This window comes from Mauremys reevesii, linkage group 4 (genome assembly GCF_016161935.1).
Source record: "Mauremys reevesii isolate NIE-2019 linkage group 4, ASM1616193v1, whole genome shotgun sequence".
In the NCBI taxonomy this organism is placed as follows: domain Eukaryota; kingdom Metazoa; phylum Chordata; order Testudines; family Geoemydidae; genus Mauremys; species Mauremys reevesii.
The window spans coordinates 133,072,153-133,090,543 of NC_052626.1; the positions used below are offsets into that span (position 1 = coordinate 133,072,153).

General features: G+C 45.1%; 1 protein-coding gene across 2 annotated transcripts in view; it reads right to left on the minus strand.

Moving 5' to 3' along the window:
- Positions 1-18,187, minus strand: part of KLHDC8A (kelch domain containing 8A) — a 36,716-nt gene extending 18,529 nt beyond the window's left edge. The window contains exons 1-2 of one of the 2 annotated variants that reach the window (XM_039539083.1): positions 18,114-18,187; positions 17,819-17,853 (exon numbers count right to left, since the gene is read on the minus strand). The gene's annotated coding sequence lies outside the window, so the exon portion shown is untranslated. Of the gene's footprint in view, positions 1-12,183; positions 12,538-17,818; positions 17,854-18,113 lie in introns of those variants that run through there. The other variant, XM_039539082.1, reaches the window with a different exon arrangement.
- Between the last annotated feature and the right edge of the window lie 204 nt (positions 18,188-18,391).

Below are 18,391 nucleotides of genomic sequence, written 5' to 3' on the forward strand. Positions count from 1 at the left end.
GCACAGTCCAGATCTTAACTGGCAAAGTAGAGCTGGGTTTGTTCTCTTTTTTAAAAAGGACAAAGGTAAAATGGGTTATTATTATTAATAAATATTATATAATTCTTATATTGTGCTTTACATCAGGAGATCAAAGGGTTGGTTTTTTGCAAGTCAATCTTCCATTTGACATGTTTATAGAGCAGATCAAATAATATTAATTGGATAAGCTATTGTCCTTATGCATTATCAGTGCTTAATTTGTAAAGAAAGAGGTGTCAGAGCTCAAAATGGCGTCTGCCACACACCATCACCTCGCACGCACCGTATGCGCAAGGTCACACTGTGCATGCAAGTGTCGAATTGCATGTGTTACTAAACACCACTGCCAGAAGAGGTGCTGTGCTGAGCCCCTGCAAGCTCCGACACAAATTAAGCTCTGTGCGTTACTGAGATTGTAAGCGTTCTGGGGCAGGGGCCATCTTCACTACGTGTGTGTTTATGTATAACCTAGCACAGCGGGACCTTGGATCAGGACATCTAGGCACTCGTGCACTACAAATTAACCTGTAATAACAATAAGTCAAAGCATTTTGTGAATTATTTGATCATTTAGAGAGTCAAATAACAAACCAGATCCTTATGTGGTATAAGTCAGCATTGCTTCATTGTCTCTTGAATAACAGATGAACAATTTAATATTTGTCAAATATCTAAGTTTGTTCAGAATTTGACCAGCTCTGTGGTTTTTATTCCTTCCCCACCCTCCTGTACCTTGGCGGCTTGGAAGCGCTCGCTTAATGTTTTCACCTGTAGTTTATTTTACATCATCATCACAATAGAACCAGCATGGCCCAGCAAATAGGGCATTGGACAAGAAGACTTGAGTTCTATTCCCAGCTCCGCCACTCACTTGCTGTGTGATCTTGGATAAGTCACTTCCCCACTCTGTGCCTCAGTTTCCCCAACTATAAAGAACTAAGCATTATTATCCGAAACATTTGGCAAAAGCAGAAGTTCAGCTCAGGTGCCAGGGAACAGTATTATTTAACCAACCAATTCCTCTTCCCATGTGGGATGCAACTTATTTTCCAGCAGTTTAAAAACTAGCCACTTAGACAAGGTATCAGTGGCGAATCCTCTTCCTATTACCATAGTATGAGGTTTCAGCTATACTGCTCTTTAAGCTGATTTCAGGAACTGTGTTTAAACATGATTCCAACTAAACTAGATTCTGCCATGATTTGACCTTTGAGAAGCCCAAAGCACGTTAACTAAAAATGATGAGCTAGATCCTTAGCTGGTATAAATCAGCATTGCTCCATTGATGTCCACAGAATTTAAGATTGTCTAGTTTCACTGATTTCATTGCCAATTTACATCAGCAGGGGGACTGGTCCCAATGTTCTAAACCATGCTTTCGGAACAAACTTCAACCCCAGGAACTATGACTAGGCAAACTGTGTTACTTAGAAACTAGCTAGAACGGGGTTAAAACTAATTTTAAGCTCCCAAATGTGGTTTAAGGGTGAATGTACTCAGAGCTTAGCAGCTACCTCTGCCCCTCCCTGGGGTGGGAGACCCACATTAATATTGTTACTGTAATGGAAAGTACAATCGCAGCACGCTGAGGCATCAAGACCAAGAGTTATAATAACCCTTTCAGCGCCTTTGGCAGCAGTCTGAGCTGATCATGCTTCCCTGTGCTGAGTCAGCTGCATTGCTTTCCTTGTGAAATGCAAGATCCTTATTGGAACAGGGGGAGCACAAGGTTCCAAGGACTTTGTGCAGTTTGGCCCAAAAGAAGCAGATATTCCTGCATATGATTCGGTGGGTGGTCATTTCAGGTCAACATGGGTTTGAGGAAAAAAGTGATGCAAAACTGAGACAACAGGGCCTAGGAGCAAAATCTAAGGTAAAGGGGCTAACAACAACAACAGGGACGCAACGTCACAGTCCCACAGTCTGTATTCAGCTGTCTCATTAGGGAATTTCAATGGTGGTGAAAATGAGAGGATTGAGAACACCACACAATGCAGACATTTGCTATGCAAGCTTCTTTCAGCCCACAGAGTCCTGCTAGTTCATCTCCCTCCTGACCTGCAGCAATCTGATTACTCCAGTCCCGCTCCTCCATACAGCCCTGCCAGTGCATCTCAGTCCTGATCTTGAGGAACCCTGCTTTCCAGTGCTGGGTTCTTGACTCCCCCTCCCCACGCCCCGACAGCTTTGCTAATTGATCTCAGCCCTGACCTGACGCCGCACACCCTGCTCCTCCTCAATTTCAAAAGCACCACCCTTATGAACAACCAGTTATATGAACCTTTTTTCCCCAAACTGGAGAAAAAACATGGGAGAACAAAAGTGATGATGAACAAGTTGACATCCCTTCCCATTCTGATGCCTTCAGTTCTTGGGGAATCGCTTTGCCATGGGGTGAAGGACAAGATGAAAGCCACGCAGTGCACCAGGCCGCAACTTATGCCCTGCACCTGCTGTATTTTTGAGCTGTTTGATTTTATGACCTGAAATCCCAATAAATTAGCAAAAGAGGAGTTCTACTGTACATACCAGGTCTAGGCTCCCCTACACAATGCACTAATGAGCCAATGCACCTCAGCCCTCCTCTGAAGCTCTTCTCCCGCTTCTATTCATTGCTGAGATTCCCAGACACTCCAGCCAGTGACCTCTCTTAATCCTGTCCTGGAGCAAACCCTGAGCCTCACTCTTGAGCACCAGAGACTCCCAATTGTGTCAGAGCATAAGAAAGCCATGGGCCTGATCATGGCCCCATTGAAGTAGACAAGAGTCTTTCCACTGACTTCACTGAGCTTTGGATCAGGCCCATAGCGAGGACGACTAAGCAGAGACCTGCCAAATTCATTCCAGTTGTGATCCAAGTCAAATGGAACCCAGGCGTGGGCGTCCAAAGGGGAGCGTCTAGTGCATTAATCTGCTACCTCATATGAATTCTGCTGCCTTGGCATTGAAACTATCTTCTAGCCTTGCCACCCACCTCTAAACAATATACAATAAAAAATAGTTAAGGTCAGCCTGAAACACATAGTCCTTCCCTCCTCTCTCAAGGGGCACTAGGGTTTTCACTCCAAAGTAATAACTGTGCTGTGCCTCGGGACTGTATGGCTGTCACTGATGAGCTGAGCAAATAGCCCCAACCTACTTCAGCCATTTTCCTCTTCATCATCTCCCAGGCAAATGGAATTACCACTTAATTATACCAAACAAATTGGAAGCGTTAACATTTTCTTCCTAAATGGCTCCATTAAAACAAAAATGAATAGTAATTGTTTTTCTATCAAAGGAGATGGGAGAGGAGAGATTCTCGTCGTCATGCTGAGCCAGCTGCCAGAGCTGCCCGAATCATTCTCACCCAGAAACTGACAGGATAAAAGCTCCCAACAGTGGGGTATCCCTGGACCACAGAGTGCATTTGTGGTTCCCAGCAGGTGACGAGGTGTTGAAAGCAAGGTGGCAGGGAAGGCAAGAAATGTACAACCTCAAGAAAGAAAAATACAGGTGGCCTGAATGTGGGAGGTGAAACTGATGGGAGCAGAGGGTGCGCAGCAACTGAAGCCTCTAGCCCAGTGGTTCTCAACCAGGGGTGCCGTACCCCTGGGGGTACACAGAGATCTTCCAGGGGGTACATCAACTCAGCTAGATACTTGTCTAGTTTTACAACAGGCTACATAAAAAGCACTAGTGAAGTTGGTACAAACTAAAATGTCATACGGACAATGACTCATTTATACTGCTCTGTATACTATACACTGAAATGTAAGTACAATATTTATATTCCAGTTGATTTATTTGTATAATTTATATGGTAAAAATAAAAATGGAAGCAAAAGGGTGCTGTGACACTGGGTATTTTTATGTCTGATTTTGTAAGCAAGTAGTTTTTAAGTGAGGTGAAACTTGGGGGTACGCAAGACAAATCCTACTCCAGAAAGGGGTACAGTAGTCAGGAAGGTCGAGAGCCACTGCTCTAGCCCATAGTTTGTATCCTACAAGAGTTAAAACAACAACCTGGAAGCTGTTTTAGACAAAACCATTATTCTTTGCCCTCTGGTTTCCATCATGCTCTGAACAGGTCATTGTTTGTTATCGCGGGGGAGTGCAGAACATGCACAATTAATGTTACTTTTTAAATATTCAGCTGGCGTGACTCCACTGAAGTCAACAGAGCTACACAAAGTCACATCTGGCTGAGGATCCAGCCCCATGGTTTTTAAAGCAATGTTTATTACTTGCAGCAATTTGCTCTTTATAAAACAGCCATTTGCCATTTATTAAACAGCTATGTGTGTTAAATATTGTAGTAATGTGATTGTGCGTGAGTGTGTTGGGGGGGGTGAACTCTGAACACCTAGGTTTGCTAGAATGCAGGTAGGTCCTCTTTGCTACCTCTCTCTTTCATAGAAACTCATATCACAGGTATTTCAAAGGGTGTCATGCTCTAACGATAAAATACACCCCCGCGCAGTGGGTCAGAGCGAGGCCTAGGAGCCACTTAAGTCTTGAGTTTTCATTCCAGTGAAAACAACTTTGGATTTAAATACTCTCCTAAAGCATCAGCAAACCCAAACATTGTATCCCTGTGCAAGTTAGTGCCTGAGAGTGAAACCTACGAGAGTGAAACCTACTAGAGAATGACTCCAAAGGAAAGGGAGTCTCTTTTCACCCTCCAAGCTGAGTGAAATGCAAAAGGGTGTTAGATGTTGAAAAGTAAATGGGATGCTCACAATTCTTTTCATTTTATACCAAAGGTTAAGGAAATCTGGAGCCTGGTACACCACTGCACCTGGTACACCAGGTCCAAGCTGGTGGAATGATACCGATTTCCATGGAGTTACAAGGCTTGATTTGCCGCTGTGTTTCTTAAAAATATAGGGCTTCGTTCTGATCTCACATTGGCTTTACACAGGCGACTCTGAACTCTGCTGGCTTTGGTGGAGTTACTCCTGATTTACACCGGTGTAAACTGAGAGGTGAGCTAAGCCCGTGACATCTGACAGAGTCTCTTTGAGGACCACGATCCTAAAATATTACAGCTCCCCAGACTGGTCGCACTGTTGCCAAGAAGTGGGCTAGACAGACAGATGCAGATTAGCCACCAGCCTGACAAAGACACTAGAGAACCTATATTCCTTCTGACTCCAAGAGGAAGCTCTTGTACTCACCTAAATGTCACATCAGATAAGTGCTGTGCAGCTCTGCTACATGCTATCTGAACTGTCAAGGAGGTTTGAATGTTTTGCTGTGAATAATATGACAAACCAGTACCAATAGCTGAATCCACAATTATTCTCAATACACTGGAGACTGTCACAGCAGCAGAGACAGGAAGACGGGCAACAATAGGTTGAGAATGTTACGCAAACACTGGCGAAAGATCTCATCTCCTGTTCCCCAAGCACAGCATTTACGTTTCTGAGCTGCTTCATTTCAATTATACTGACTGCCTGCGCGCTGTTAAAAGGAGCAGGAGGAGACTACAGGCAGCACGGCTTGGAGATAGAGACACCGTCTCAAGGGAGACACTTCAGGGCTGAGAACCGAGCTGATATTTGCTCTTCGAATGTCACCATCTAGGGTAGGGGTCTCAAACTCAAATGACCATGAGGGCCACATGAGGGCTAGTTCATTGGCCCGAGGGCTGCATCACTGACACACACACCCCTCGCTGCCCCCGACCCTGCCCCCACTCCACCCCTTCCATGAGGCCCCGCCTCTTCCCACCCCTTCCCTGCCCCCATTCCAACCCCTTCCCTGAAGTCCCCACCCCAACTCTGCCCCCTCCCTGCCCCCAGAGGGTGTATGAGGGGTGTGGCAGGGACTCAGGGCAGGGAGCTGAGGTGCAGCAAGGGGTTGGGGTGCCGGCAGGGGCTCAGGGTGCAGAAGGGGTGTGGGATGCAGCAGGGGGCTCGGGGCAAGGGGTTGGGGTGTGCGGAGCAGCAAGGGGCTCATGGCAGGGGGTTGGGTGCAGGAGGGGGTTGAGGTTCAGGCAGGGGGTTCAGGGCAGGGAGTTGGGGTGCAGGAGGGGTGTGGGATGCAGCAGGGGGCTCAGGGCAGGGAGTTGGGGTGCAGGAGGGGTGTGGGATGCAGCAGGGGGCTCAGGGCAGGGAGTTGGGGTGCAGAAGGGGTGTGGGATGCAGCAGGGGGCTCGGGGCAAGGGGTTGGGGTGTGGGGAGCAGCAAGGGGCTCATGGCAGGAGGTTGGGTGCAGGAGGGGGTTGAGGTTCAGGCAGGGGGTTCAGGGCAGGGAGTTGGGGTGCAGGAGGGGTGTGGGATGCAGCAGGGGGCTCAGGGCAGGGAGTTGGGGGGTGAGGGGGAAGGAGGGCTTCGGGCTCCAGGGTGGCAGCGGCGCACACCGTGGCCAGGGCAGGCTGCCAGCCCCAGCCCCAGCCCTGCTCCACTCCGGGATGTAGCTGGACCCATGTCCCTGCGGCCCCTGGGGGAGGGGGACACAGGGCTCTGTGAGCTGCTTGCCGCGCCTCCAGGTACCTCCCCTGAAGCTCCCATTGGCCGCGGATCCCTGTTCCCAGCCAATGGGCGCTGCAGGGGGGGTAGTGCCTAGAAGCCAGGGCAACACACAGACGGAGACCTCTGCTCCCCCTCCCCCCACCACCACAGGGACGTGATGTCAGCTCCTTCAGGGAGCGGCATGGGGCTCGAAAGGGGCAATCCTGCGGCTGTAGTTTTCCCACCCCTGGCCTAGAGGTAGGCCGGGGGGGCCGCAGGAAATAGCCCCACGGGCCACGTGTTTAAGACCCCTGATCTAGGGCCTGTGGAAAGATATGAGAGTGAGGTTGAGCAGATGTGGAATCCCGATCCAGCATTCATGGAACACCTGGTGGCAGGAAGGAGGCCTCAGCATGGAGCCTGTAGCTACATGCCCCGTAATCACCACAAGGATTGTGCTGAAGATCACATCTCCTTGTGGGTGGCCGTTCTCCATCCCTTCACTATGTACGCTTCTTGGGGTATGTCCATATTGCAATCAGGGGATGCAGTTGCAGCTCATGCAGACATACCCAAGCTAGCTTTCATCCAGCTAGCTTGGGGACTGCAGCAGTGAAGCTGCAGCAGCACATGCTTCAGTGTGCACTGTACAAACCCACCCAGAAGCCTGGCTAATTACTCATGGGGCTAACCTGCACTGAACCACCAGTACCTGAGCTAGCTCCATTAAAGCTAGCTTGAGTATGTCTACATAAGCTCCAGTCACACCTAGATCAGTCTTCACGGTTGATGATACCAGGGATATTCACAAACCTGAGCCATTTTTTTAGGTGACAAGCCTGAGGAACTCTCCCAGACTGAGGTGTCATTAGAGGAGGTTTTGGAACAAACTGATAAACTAAACAGTAATAAGTCACCAGGCCCAGATGTTATTCACCCAAGAGTTCTGAAGGAATTCAAATGTGAAATTGAAGGACTACTAACTGTAGTCTGTAACCTATCACTTATATCAGCTTCTGTACTAAATGACAGGAGGATAGCTAATGTGATGCCAATTTTTAAAAAGTGCTCTTACAGGCCGGTAAGCCTGACTTCAGTACCAGGCAAACTGGGTGAAACTATAGTAAAAAAACAAAATCGTCAGACACGTAGATTAACATAATTTGTTGGGGAGTAGTCAACATGGTTTTTGTAAAGGGAAATCATGCCTCACCAATCTACTAGAATTCTTTGGGGTGGGGTCAACAAGCATGTGGATAAGGGGGACCCAGTGTCAATAGTGTATTTAGATTTTCAGAAAGCCTTTGACAAGGTCCCTTACTAAAGGCTCTTAAGCAAAGTAAGAAGTCTTGGGCTAAGAGGGAATGTTCTTTTGTGGATTGGTAACTGGTTAAAAGATAGGAAACAAAGGGTAGGTATAAATGGTCAGTTTTCAGAATGGAGAGCGGTAAATAGTGGTGTCCCTCAGGGGGCTGCACTGGGTCCAGTCCTATTCAACATACTCATAAATTATCTGGAAAAAGAGGTAAACAGTGAGGTGGCAAAAATTGCAAATGATACAAAACTACTCAAGATAGTTAAGTCCCAGGCAGACTGTGAGGAGCTACAAAAGGTTCTCTCAAAACTGGGTGACTGGGCAACAAAATGGCAGATGAAATTCAAATGCTGATAAATGCAAAGCAATGCACATTGGAAAACATAATCCCAACTATACATATAAGATGATGGGGTCTAAATTAGCTGCTACCACTTAAGAAAGATCTTGGAATCATTGTGAATAGTTCTGTGAAAACATTCACTCAATGTGCAGCAGCAGTCAAAAAAGTGAACAGAATGCTGGAAATCATTAAGAAAGGGATAGGTAATAGGACAGAAAATATCATGTTGCCTCTATATAAATCCATGGTATGCCTGCATCTTGAATACTGTGTGCAGATGTGGTTGCCCCATCTCAAAAAAGATCTATTGGAATTGGAAAAGGTTCAGAAAAGGTCAACAAAAATGATTAGGGGTATGGAACGGCTTCAGTATGAGGAGAGATTAATAAGACTGGGACTTTCCAGCTTGGAAAAGAGACGACTAAGGGGGGGATATGATAGAGGTCTATAAAATCATGACTGGTGTGGAGAAAGTAAATAAAGAAGTGTTATTTACTCCTTCTCATAACACAAGAACTAGGGGACACCATATGAAATAAATAAGCAGCAGGTTTAAAACAAACAAAAATAAGTTTTTTTCACACAACGCATGGTCAACCTGTGGAACTCCTTGCCAGCGGATGTTGTGAAGGCCAAGACTATAATAGAGTTAAAAAAAGAACTAGATAAATTCATGGAGGATAGGTCTATCAATGGCTATTAGCCAGGATGCGCAGGGATGGTGTCCCTAGCCTCTGTTTACCAGAAGCTGGGAATGGGCGACAGAGGATGGATCACTTGATGATTCCCTGTTCTGTTCATTCCCTCTAGGGCACCTGGCACTGTCTACTGTCAGAAGACAGGATACTAGGCTAGATGGACCTTTGGTCTTACCCAGTATGGCCATTCTTATGTAGAAATCTCGAGTCAGGGAGCGGGTGCACATGTGGTGCTGCACACCAGCTGCTCAGTGTGGACAGTTTCACCTACTGTCTGATCCAAAGCCCAAATGAAGTCAGTGTACGCTCTGGATCACGACTCAATGCTTAATTTTACTGAGACTGCGTGTAGCATCTGATCGCTTGCTCCAGAGGGCAATGACTAAGCATCCTATTAGTCATCTAGTAAAGACGCGGGTTTATTTCAGCCTAGAGCTAAAGTCAATGGAGTTACATCAGGGCTGAGTTAGCCCCTGCAGCCTTAATATCCCACTTACCCTAAACAGGAGTAGTGTCTTTGCTTTGTTATTTAAAGAGAAACTCAATGTTTTTCAATGCAATGCACCTGCAAGGGGGATGGGAGACTCAATTGATTCACCTTGGTGAAATGTTCAGAAAAGAACTGGACTGTAGGCCTGCCTTGCAGTGCCAACACACCCTGTTACATATGCCTTTAACAGAGATGCAAAAAGTAGCATTTTAAATATCTGAACTTGGAGCTTCCTGACAATACAACAGGAACAAAAATCACATTTTTCTAGAACATGGCAAGAAGCTTATGGAGAAACATAATATGACCAAATTGTAGGGGCGGGGAGGGAAGGGAGAAGAGAATAATTATGAATATTTCCTTCAACCTTTTTTGTCCTGTTGCTACATGCACAAGAAGTTGGCAGGATGCAATGTATTTTAAATAAACACATGCTGTGTCCTGAAATGTTCCAGACAAGCGAATGTCCTGTAAACCTTGAAATTAATCACGATCATCATCATCATGCTTCAGCTCATCTAAAAATATATATAATTTAATTCATGTGCTTTTTTTTGGGTAGTTGCATGGAATGTTCAGGATGAATTTCAGCCAAGGTGAACCTAGTGCAAAGGGCTTGATTCATGGGCCGATAGACATCAGTGGCAAAAGCCCCAAGGCGAGCAGAATCAGGCCTCGTTAGTTATGTCCTCACTGCAAATAGAAGTGAGTTTTTACATCAAGGTAGCTTTCTTGATGTAAAGAAACAAGGCATTGTCGTTTTTATCTTGATGCAGCTATTCAAGGTCAACTCTCTGCCCACCACCTGGGGTTGACCTCCGCTAGTTATATGGAGGTGAAAAACTACCCATACCTTTTCTCTCTCAGAATTTTACACTGAGAAACCAAGCTTGATGTTAAATGCACCTTTTTTGCAGTGAAGGCATAGCCAATGAGCAAAGCGTGAAACACACCGTTGGGCAGATTTTCAGAAAAGCAACACGACAGATTTCTCAGTGCTCAACACACATAATGGGGCCAGATTTCCAAGCGCTCAGCACCCAGTGGGCACCCAACTTGCTGAGCTCCCCTGGAACTCTGGCCATTTCTTTTGGTGCCTAAATAGGAGCAGAGTCTTGTTTGAAACTAGGATGCCTTTTGTGAGTGCTAAGCACTTGGAAATCTGGTCCTCCTACTAAAGATTTCCATGCTTTACAGCATGATCCTGTAAAAATAAAGCCTCTCCTTGCTGTTGCTACCCTCACAGAAAGCTGTGCAGCTCAGCTCAGCAATATCTGTAGATAGGAAGGCCTTCTATATGCGGATCTGAAAGCTATGAGCTTAGACAGAGTATTATTTTATGATTATCCTGCCCCGCACAGTATTGAGTTACCAGCCTGTGCTTTCAAACAACCCCAATTTATACCACATTTTAGCTGCAAAGGCTTTAAAACATTCTGAAAACAGGGACTCTGGTGCCAACATTATTTCCCCTTTGCACAAGGCCTGACAGCTGAGGTTTCTAGATTAAATATATATATTCTGGTTAAACCTGACATTTGCTGGCCTCCCATCAAGTTGAATCAAGTCTCTCGACAGCTACCAGAAAACCCGACAAAATCCCGACAAGCCCTATTTCCTCCAGGATTACATGGCTGGAAAATGTCATGCAGGGGAAAAGATGCTTTGGGTGTGGAAAGAGGGAAAAGATTGTATTGGTAAATGGGAATTAACTGAAACTTTGTGAGGAGAGAAGAGACCTTTGCTACAATGGGCAGTTCATGTCACTCATTCTGAATTTATATGCACACAGTTTTAATGCAAAGACAGCAGACTATGAATATTTAACTTCCTGCCTGGTTTTAACCCCATTACCAGCCCCCGGAGATTGTTATTTGCTGTCTTATCATGCCAAATGTAATTTTCCGATGTTGCTAAACAGGAGGACAGAACAGCATTTGCAAGGAAATATTCCACAGCTAGCAGCAGGGCAAGGGTAAATCTGTAGGTGCCCCAGCGCAGGGGCAGAAGGAAAAGAAATGACAGTCTGATTTTTAGAGGAGGTGGGCACCACACCTCTGGAAATTCTGCCTGTTAGGACAGAGAGAGATGCAAATTATCCCTTGTCCCTGTGTGGTTGGGGAGCCTCAGTGGATATAGCAAGATTTATTGGACTGCTTGATTCACCCTGGGATTTGTCTAATGAGAGACTCAGAGCTGCAATTCCTACAAAAGAAAAACAATCCACTTCACATAGCAAACGCTGACCCTTTCCTGATCTTCCTAATCCCCATGCTGTGTTCCTCATTCCCACCCAGTCATAACTACTGTTGCTCTCTACAAGTCAAAGTCATTTTATTTTTCACTAGAACAAATATGCAAGTTTCACTTTCATATCTTTCAGCCTCATTAATCATATTTGCGAGGCACCCAGCCTTGTGGTATTTAGGCCACCTCTATAAATATAATTTAAGGACCTTGGGCCAGATCTTCAACTGGGGTAAATTAACATAGCTCCATCGACTTCACCCCTTTATACCAACTGAGGATCTGGGCCTCTTCCTTCAAGGATTGGCCTGGACTGCAAAAGGCTGATACTGTCTGGCTAGAAGCACCCTCTGAGAATTTATATACAATGCAACCTTAGCTTTGAAGCCATTAAAAAGCAACCACTGAGAGAAAATTACCACCCTAGCCTGACCCACGTATTTCTTTTTGAGAACACTGATGCTCTTAAAGATTCATCTCAGGTTGCACCTTAGAAGCTATGCTCATGTGTGAAAGAAGCTGCTCCCTTGCACTCATATACACACACGCTAATAACCCAATGACCTCTAGTGAGCATGGAATTGTCTCTCAGCTGCCAGAGACATACTTCAAAAGTGTCTTGTACTTACAGTTTTTGAGAGGCAGCGGTGGGTCCCAAGGAAGACTTGCTCTTTATTCAGAATGCTCTGCAATTTTAACACAAGAAAGTCCAGACACCTAGCTCCTGCAGGAGCAGCTCTGAATCTCTCTTCCCCTCCCTTGTTCCTCTGTCTCATTTCTCTCAACAGCCATTCTCTCTCTCTGTGCGTTGGTCTCCCTCCTTCTCCCTGGAGGTTGCAGCCTTTGTTAAGAGGAAAGAAGCAGACTAGGTTTCCAGGGGGAGAAATAAAATCAACTGGCTGCATAAATCCAACTGACCTAATCACTTTCCTACAAAAGATGAAAGACTATTAGAGTCAGAGGAATCCCCATCTGGTGTGGTGACCTGTATTTTTCTCAGTGCCCAGAGTCAGAGAGGGAGAGAGAGAGAGTGTGTATGTGTATATGTGTGTGTGTGTGTGTGTGTGTGTGTGTACACGTACTGGATTATGAGAGCTATGCTAAGCCTTTTATGGCTCCCCATGCTAGCACAGGATGTTTTGTAAGAGGGTCTCTGTCTGAACTTGCAGGGAAAACAAAAACAGGGAAAGGGAGGCAGAAGGAAGGACTAAAATGGGAAAGATGAAAAGCAGGAGATGTTTCCAATAAGACACAGAGGGCCAAAAGGTAGCCCTGGAGAGACAAATGTAACTCCCTTGACTTGTGGAGAGTTTTGCCTGCTTGAGCCAGGACTGAATTTAGCTCAAGGTCTCAGTGAGCATCTCATTAGGCAGCTGCTCAGCCCACACCCTAGATCCTTTAGGGGCAGGGGAGAGAGATGCAAATGATCTCTTGTGCCTGTTTGGCTAGAGTCAGAGCCCCGGAGGATGAGGCAAGATTTAATAGACTGCTGGATTCACCTGAAACCACCTTCACCTAAGGAGGACATTCCATGAGAGAAGTAGAGCGCATCATGGAATGGGCCACCCTAATCCCCCAAAAGAGCCTGCTTCAATACAGAAAAGAAAAAACCCACTGACCGCACACCCTTAGCTGTCACCTACATTAGAACCCATACAGGGCATCATCGAACAGTTACAACCCATTCTCCATGGGGGCCACATCCTGAAAGAAATCTTCCCCAAACCCTCTCTTTTGGCCTTCAAACAATCCTGTAGCATCGCTAAGCTCATCATCAGAAGCTAGCTCCCCACCAACTCAAAGCAGCACCAGGCTGCCATAACAGATGCAAAACCTGCAGCCATATCTCCACTGCTGTGATGGTCAATACTCCCACCCCACCCCCAACACACCTTCAAAGACCCAAGGGTCCTACACATGCCCATCACAACATGTGGTGTACCTTGTCCAGTGCATCAAATGCCCCAACAACAACAATGTGGGTGAAACTAGACAATCACCAGACTCTCAGATGAACTCACACCGAAAAATGATAAAAGACAAAAACACCCTATCTCCTATGGCTGATCACTTTTTACAAAAAGAACATTCTACAGCTGACCTCTCGGTCTTCGTCCTCAAAGGAAACCTGCACAACACCTTCAGAAGAAGAGCCTGGGATCTTAAATTCATAACTCTGCTAGACACCAAAAATCAGGGGCTCAATAGAGACACTGGTTTTATGTCTCATTACAACACTCTGTAACCCACTAACTTGCCTTTGTCCTATGGCTGCAGAGGTGTTAATTGCCCACTTCATTTTGAACAATTTCTTGCAACATGCATTAACTCCTGAGGCTTAACCATCTGTTCCATCTTGTATTCAGCTGTGACACTCTGATTAACTTTCCCAGCCCTGAAGAAGAGCTCTGTGGAGCTCAAAAGCTTGTCTCTTCCACCAACAGAAGTTGGATCAGTAAAAGATATTCCTCAACCAACCTTGTATCTCAAAGTATATCCCAGCAGCTACTTCCCAAAGTTATATTTGCATAATGGCCTAGAGCAGTTTTTTCCTGGTGCCAACATCACCGTCTACTGAGGAGCTCCCTACACTATGACAATCTCTCTAATTGAGTCTCTTTACCGCTTATTTTTGCTGACTCTCTCCATATTGAATTGCATACATTCACATATGCCTGGGAAAATGGTTGATGATCCCACTGGATATCACTTCCTAAATCTGGGAGCTCCTTGAGATACAGGATGCGTCCTAAAACAGCACATGCACATCTGTGTATAGCCACCCAGGCTTGGATATTTAGTAGGGTTTGAACCTCCATGCTTCAGATCTAAAAGCATGAGCATCTATCACTTGGCCTAAAGATCTCAGCCCTGTAATGTCCCCCTGTAGTATCATCTGATCTGTAGTGCCTAAATACATTTAAAAATCTGGCCCCAGGTGCCTTGCCTATCATCACACAAGGAGTGTGTGGCAGAGCTGGAAACGAAACTTCAAAATCCGACTCCAGGGTCCTCACCCAGGACCATCCTTCCTCTCTGACCTGATTACTATGTGAAACCAAGCGCTAGATCATCCAAAACTGGGCCCAGGCTAGTTCTAACCTTAGTCTACGTTTGCAGAAAGCTAGCAAACCTTTCAGAGGGTCTGACCTTAACTTTCAGTGCTGTCAGGAACCAAGCAAGGTAAATTATTACAGGTGTTTCATGCAGTTCTACATAGAAACTCTATTTTTAAAGCAAACCAGGCCATAGAAAATAAAGAAATCAACAGCAAGATGACTAAAATGACTCCACATGAAAGTAAATTCCCATCCCCTACCAGCTATTTATATCTCCGATTAGCTTTCCAGTGGGAGGATTTAATTTGCATTTAAATAGAAACCTGAGGAACATGGCCAATCTAATGTTAAAATGCTAATTACAAATGCATTTGCCTCTTTAAAAATTAAAAAGAATGTCAATGTGCATTTTAATGGGGGCTTATTAGAGGTTTGGTTTTATTAGACACTTAGTATTTATAAGTTATTATTATTTAACAGACTGTTTACCGCTCAATCCAGACAGCTGAAAACCTAGACACCAAGGAATTTGCAAGATCTGAGCTGACTGCTATGGAGGTGGTAACATCACCATGAAAAGTCTTCTCAGGCCATGAAACACCTGGTTTAGTAGAATATAAATTATAAGGTAAGGGAGAGGAACTGTGGAAAGGGAATCTGATGTGCCCCAAAATGAAACAGCCACTATGGATAAATAAGTGAAAAGAGGCAAGTGAGCTCCAGCCAGCCATCAAGGCACCTAAGCACTTGCATAATTTAAGCATGTGAGTAGTCCCAATGGAACTAGTCTCACACACAAAGTCACACACGTCTTTTTGTGGGTCAGGATCTAGGAGGTTTGGCACTGTTTTCAAAGCAGGATCTGGACCTGTAAGGAGAGATGGTTGGAAAAAAGTTCACAGAAACCTTTTTCCCCACAAAAATGGTTTTTTGATTAAATTGAAGATTTTTCACCAAGACTTCCATTTTCGTAATAAAAAAGTCGTTTTTGTCAAAAAAAAAAGTAAAACACCCAGTGCTTAGATGGGAAGCTCTCTGGGTCAGTGGCCATTGTTTTGTTCTGTCTGTACAGCGCCTAGCACCATGGGGTCCTGGCCCATGACTGGGAATCCAAGGCACTAATGCAATACAAATAAAATAAATAATAATGATATTGAAAAATGAAAGCATAGTCACCAGCATTACAATAGCAACTGCCACAAGCTCCAGTCCTGAATTCAGAGCCACTTCTGCACTCTTAACTCATTGTGGATTTGGATAGGCACAAGGGTCCAACGGCAGGATCGGGGCCCACGGTTTGCACTTGCCTGCGCAATACAATCCCAGTGATTCGGAGATTGAGCATGGACTTCAAAGCTGTCAGCTTCCCCACAAACAGGTTGAGGAGCACCTGGACTTCAAAGTCAACAGCAGGAATAGAAAACCCAAGGACCTAGTGCTCCAAGCCACCTGAACTAAAAAATCATCTCTGTTAGCTGTAGGAGTATTAGATTGTATAGCCTCTCTGGTGGCTGCAACCACTAGAGGAGGACAATGATTATATATACTTCAGAAGGTCGGAAGGCCTATTCAGTAGAGGGCAATGGTTAGACACACACACACACACACACACACACCCCAATTATTTCATCCTACATGTAAGTGTTGTCATCAGAGGAGGACCCGAACCAACCCCCCAGATCTGAACATGCCCAAACTTTGAGGAGAGACCTGAGTGGGGTCAGAATCTGAATCTAAATTTCACTACTGACCCCTGTGTTTCTACTGGGATACTCTGAAACCTTGGATTCAAACTCCCTGAGTGTTCCAGTTTGGTGGCTTAGGCTCCTACTTCTAATGATGATCATTTCTCTTCTTACGTGTCTGTACAGTGCCTATCACTATGCATTACATACATTAAGATGCTTTTAGACTCTGGAGCCTGTGGCATGAAAAATGAAAATGGAGAGAGTTGGTCAAAAAATTTCAAAAAATGAAATTCCAGTGAATATTTGTTGTAGAGTTTTTGTCTTAAAAACAAAAAAAATTGTTTGGTGAAAACGTTTAACTCATTTTTCAGCAGCTCCAAAACGGAGATTGCTGTGCTCCCTAGCAGACATTTGTTCACCTCAGAAAAACATGGGTGGATGGTCAACAGCAGGGACCCAACCGGAGATCTCTGGGTTAGAACAGCTCAGAAAAATGTCAATGACACCATTTGCCACTGGAAAATGCAGCTCCCCCATCATATTCAAAACACTTAGTGGAGTCCTGTAAATTCCTCCGAATTTTTGTTTCAGGGAAAATACAGGGGCGGGGGGGGGGGGGAACAACATTCAAACAAAGCTAAACAACTAGGGAATTAAAACATTTTGCTTTTTCATTTTGAAATGTCTTCATTTCAAATTTCTCTCTCTCACCCATGGAACAGAACATCTAATCAAAAGCCGTTGAAATCAAATTTTGAAAAAAACACAACCATTCAGGTTTCATTCCAATGCACAACGAAGCCAAATTCTGAAATCTCAAAATCCATCACAGACTGGAGCTGTTGTCCTCCAGCCAGTGCATGAGTTGTTACGCCCAACTGAAGAGACCCACCTCTCTTAGCCAAGGCTGTTGCAGGCTCATCAACCTCCAGATGGTCCAGCCATCGCTAGAAGGGTGCGGAGTGCCCCAACAAGCTGGCATGGGTTATATTACTGAGCAACATAAAATAGGTTGAGCCAGCCAGTACTAGGGGAGTCTAATGGGAAGGCCCAGAACTGGGACTCAGGAGATTGGGGTCTATTCCAGACTTTGCCGATAACTTTGTGTGATCTTGGACAAGATACTGTCTCTCTGTTCCCCTCCCACCTTTGGTCTATTTTAAACTGTAAGCTCTTTGGGGAAGGGACTGTCTCTTATTATGTGTATGCACAGTGCCTAGCACCATGTGACCTGATCTTAGCTGGGGTCTGTAGGTCCTACAGTAATATGAATACTAACAGGATACCAGAGATGTTGCAGGGTAGATCATGGATGTATCAACAAAGATGCATGTGTGGAAGCTTGCACAGTCTCTCTCCTCATGGTTTCATTCTAGCTAATGCTAATAAAATCATTCATAAGTGCTAATGCTATTAGCCCATCAGCATCTAATTCACCCCACTTTTTAAAACATAACATGACGATCTTTCATTTGCCTGGCAATCATTTCTTAAACGAGTAATTCAGTGAGACTTACCTTCCCAGGGAGAATAAACTGCATCATGATAACATCTGCAAAAGACAAAAGAAGTGAAAGATCAAGACTATGGAAGAAAGAGGGTTCGTTCTAGATAGAGAAATGTGTTGCAGAGATAGGTAGATCAGCTCGGCCACAAAATCCAACGTGTTCATTGCGTGACTGATGACTTCCCTGCTGTCTGAGCCAGACCTGACAAGCTGGAAAATAACTGTCTGTCTCTTAAGAGCCAAGCTTACATAACACGCTACAGAGATTCCAGAGTCTTCATATACAAAGGTAGGAGTTGGTTTACCCTAGCAGTTGCTTTTTAAATGGTAAAAAAGCCACAGCAGTGTGCATAGTTGCTAGACCTCCTTCCACCTCCACCATCTCACTGGCTGCTGGGGGCCTGCTCTGTAATGAAAGGGAGGGACGCAGAGACAGACAACAACTGCCATGGAAACAAACTCACCAAACAGATTTGGAAGTCAGACTGTTCCATTAGATGAGTGGGAGAGAGAGAGAGGTTTGTCTAGCAATTTGTTATGTTGAAATATGGTCAGAGCAGAGGACAATGTGGAGTACAACTAC